This window comes from Oncorhynchus clarkii, chromosome 25 (assembly GCF_045791955.1).
Source record: "Oncorhynchus clarkii lewisi isolate Uvic-CL-2024 chromosome 25, UVic_Ocla_1.0, whole genome shotgun sequence".
In the NCBI taxonomy this organism is placed as follows: Eukaryota; Metazoa; Chordata; class Actinopteri; order Salmoniformes; family Salmonidae; genus Oncorhynchus; species Oncorhynchus clarkii.
The window spans coordinates 16,969,671-16,974,133 of record NC_092171.1 but is presented as its reverse complement, the minus strand read 5'-3'; positions in this window follow the sequence as shown (position 1 = coordinate 16,974,133).

Sequence of the window (4,463 nt, the reverse complement as noted above, 5' to 3'; positions counted from 1 at the left end):
GTCCTCTGCTCAAAACACAATGGTTAAATACTGCCCCCCTCCCAATACATGCACTCAACCCTCTCTGAATTTAAAGGGAAACGGGAGATTATTTTAAGTTAGTGTTACCAAACACATGCTGTCTTCCTGAGCATGATACAGCCCCTCAAATACTAATAACAGCAGTCCAGTCAGTGTTATATTTGCAGCCACTGTCAATGTTATTCCAAACATGTCCCAGCCAGTAATGAGATGCATGTATTTGATTGTTAGAACAATTCCCCCTACCATCTCTTTAACAGCTGGTTTGTGTGCGAGTGCCCAGACAGGGTATGGGTTGGGGGTTGGATGGGGGGGGTTGCCTGCAGGATTTCCCACGACTCCTTCTGCAGTCAGACAAATGCCAGACTGCTCAGGAAGCAGCAGGGAAATCAAAATGCTGTGACTTGCAGTCAGTCACATAGTTTTCCCAGAGTGCTTCAGACACACAGATAACTTCTTTGATAGAGTAGGGCAGTTCCACGGTAACGGAATTACACTGAGACTCAGTTTTTTCTATTTAAAATGTATGCCAAACAAAACACATTTATTTAAAAGTTTAACAAACTCTATGCACAATGACTAAGTTTAACAATTTCCACTGAAAAAATTACAAAAACACAATTAAGTGTAAGAACTGTGCAGATGCAAACTTTGGTAAAAGAATTACAGTAAAATCTCCCTCGTTTTTTTTTATGTGACCACGTTTCCCCTCAAAAATATCTGCTTCCGAATTCAAAGATGTCGGCAGAAAGAATGGAGTGTCACATTACATCTTCATCTTGAAAATAATCTATTTTGGTTATTGAACTACAGTAAGTGAAGTGGATTTACACCCGGTAACAGAATTACAGAAATGGAATTACATCATGGCTCCCTGATCTGTAGTACACAGAAATGCATAATTATGGGTATGAATGTCATTCTCCATATGTTTCACAAGTTTGGACGTCACAGTGCACCACAGTGGAGTACAGAGCAGTATAGTGCAGTAAAGTAATAAAGTAGAGTACATTATACTGTACTCTAGTGTGCTCTACTGTACAGTATTGTACTGAACATTTACCTACTTTTTTTTAAACTGTCCTGTACCGTGATATCCAAACTTGTGAAACATACATCTATGATAAATCCAGTCCATCTGTGGACGTTGAAATCAAGGCCAGGGTGGACTGAACAAATTTAAACTACTTGTCAAAGTCCATGGACGTCCGGTGTCAGTTGGTGCACAGTGGCTGAGGATGCTGGTTACAGTAAATGGAAAGAAAGGGGGCTTTCTTGGTAAGAGCTGGGAGAGTTGACATTAGAGAGCGAGAGAGAAGACTGTTTTAACACTCTTGGTTTGACCACCAGATGCCAGAAAGACAAAGAAAACAGCTATTAGCTGAACATAAAAGTATTCCAGTGGAAGGGGAGGACAGTAGCAGGTGACCCAACTGTAATTTGTGAACATTAGGAGTTCCTATTGTAGCCAGTTCAGTAGCAGTATTTCCTTTACAGATTTTGGGGTAATTCCCTAACATAATTATGAGTTAATTAATTGAATTCATCTACCTTTACTGTAAACTCACCTTTAGTTCAAATTGCATTTAGTGTAATCAAACATATGCCTGGAACATGCATGAATTTCAATACATGAGTTCCAAATGTTTCAAGGACATACCTAAACTACAGATAGAACAAGGAGTCCGATGTTTCAACGGATGTATAAATCTGAAGCATCCGGTTTGAAGTTCCACTCCCTACCAAATATGGTGAGGAGAGGAAGCCCAGTGGCCGATAGTGGGAGAGTATGGAGGGAGATGGAACTGGGCTGACATTCTGCATGATTTTCTCATCGAGGAAAACCCCCGACCTCAATACAGTTTTCTGTTCCCCAAACTAAAATCTGTTACGAACAGAATGCACTAGGTTTTGTAGACGTGACCCCTTGCCAAAGCTTTAAAAAAGTGCATTGTTTACAAGTGCGAATTGAGTTATAGATGTATATGGTCTACTGTGTCCGGAAGCAACTTCACCATTACTTTTCTGGATTCAGGCTCACTCAAACATCGTTTTAGGCGTTGTTTTACTAAGTTGCAGCTGATTTCGGGATTCTATACCGATCGATTTGCTCTCCTTTAATATTTGTAATTTGATTCAGTCTCTGAATTGTTTCGTCTAACTTTTCGCCGCAAGCTCCTGATATCGGGGCATAAAAACTACAATTTGTGTCCTGAATTAGCCTGGTGCGCATGTGCGCCCAGCTATATCCTGTCCCGAGCTTGTTTTCCCCGTTTTTTCGTGGCTAAACTATGCTATTTTTTGTCCTCATTGGCAAACTTCATAAATACTTCACCATCAAATTATTTGTTTTGTTAAATAGTCATGACTGGTTCGAGCTATGTGTCGTGTCGTAAACAACGGAGCGAAGGATATCATTGCTACTTAGCGCGGACTCGAATTCAGTTTTGAGATCCACTGTCGTCATTGGCGTAGAGTTAGATGGAATGTTTCTGACGGTTCTTGGAACTGTGTCAACAGGCAGCCTCCCCCACTTGGCTTGATGGGATATGTAATGATTTAGCCTATTATTTAATTTGTTAACCTTTATTTAACTAGGCAAGTCAGTTAAAAACAAATTATTTATAATGACGGCCTACCCCAGCCAAACCCGATTCAGCGAGATATGTACACAGTTTTGTACCCTTAACATTTTTTTAACTGACTTTCGTATTTGTTGATTAAAAATCAAGACTTTATTAGAATAATGAGTAATCCAATAATGCCACGAGAAAATAGCAACTCTACAGAGCTACAATGAATGGCAAAATGTATTTGGTCCACCACTATGATAGAACCCAATAGGATATCGCTAGCTCGTGCTTGGCTCTGCCCACTTTGCTTAATTTGCTTCCATTGAAAACGGCACAGATGAACCATCTTGGGTTATTTATAAATATTTTTGGCTAAAATTAACAAAATACAAATGTTCTCCGGCACTTGCCAGGTACCATCCATGATGAGGGACAGTAGTCTATTCTTATTTGCTATAAACTAACTTTAGGAACATCATCATCGTTCACATGTTCAAAAGACCTTGGATGTCCCTGACCTTGTACAGGCTCACTGAGATCCCATTGTAATTAGGCAGCAGGCGAAGAAGACCAATAACACTCACGGCATAGTCACTGCGGTCTCTACCCTCTACCACGTATCCACTCTCATCGTGCAGGTGCTGGTATTCGATGCCCACCTCCACCTGTCCAACTGTTGAAAGTTGCCTGACTAAAGAGATGGCCACATACATTATAATTGCATTCCATTAACAGTAAGTGATTTGCAATGACACTCGATTTTCATGCATAACCTGCATGCATGATGAATTGACACATGTTTACATGTTAGCCTAAACAAATATCTACGTTGGCAAACTAGCTACTTGGAATGACACAGACAAGTGAGTTTTTAGATTTGGCGCTAAAAAAGAACAAACAAAATCCACTGCTGACCATGAAATCCTCAACGGATAGCAATTTGGCAAGCTAGTTTATTTAAAGAAAAAACGGGATAGATTATATTAGATTGCTAGCTCTACCTGGGATGTAGCAAGCCATGTTGGATGGTGATTTTCCACGGTCGTCGAAGTAGAACACGTTGGTACTTATCAAGCTAACAATCTGCTAACACATATGATAAATAGGAAGCAGCAGTGTGTATTTTTGGAAATGTACAAATTCATAAACTTTTTGACGTGTATGCCTATAAAAATTTAAGTTATCATTATAGCGAAATTGTGCAGCCTCTGTGCAAATTGGAAAAAACATGTGGACGAGACGGCAATGGTGAATAATTACCCCTTTTAACCACTAGGTGGATTACTTGCTTTATCCTTATGGTTGGTGGTTTATTCCACAGCCTCACCTGCCATTCATACATAGGCTTGCATCAACTTTTGTTGGCTCTCATGCGTTAATTTATGCTCTCATGTCATTGTTGGTGAAGGAAAGACCATTAACGTTATATATCTATGATCAACTAGAGATTCAACTAATAGAGAGCCCCCGTAGACCACTACTGTGACACCATAGACATTGTCTGACTTTCGTTATCACTCATATGGGACTATGGGTTAGGCCTGCCTATTCAGTGAAAATCAGTCTGGTAGTGCCATTCTTTGTGTGCACATAGTAAAATAGTATAGAATAGACCCAATAAGTATCGACCATTCCTCTTTGGTTTGCATTAATGATGGGTGTACATCGCTGAAGTCAGGAGGACATTATCAGCCAGGCAATGTCCCCTTTAAATGGGAAGGGCACAATTACTGCCCACAGAAGCAGTGGGGTGATGTGACAGAGATAGAAAGATGTTTAGCTCTGCCCTTTACATTTACAATATTAAGATGAGTGGGCCAAGACACAAAAAGGCAGAGGTAAGTCAGTTCACTTACTTTTGAAATATAA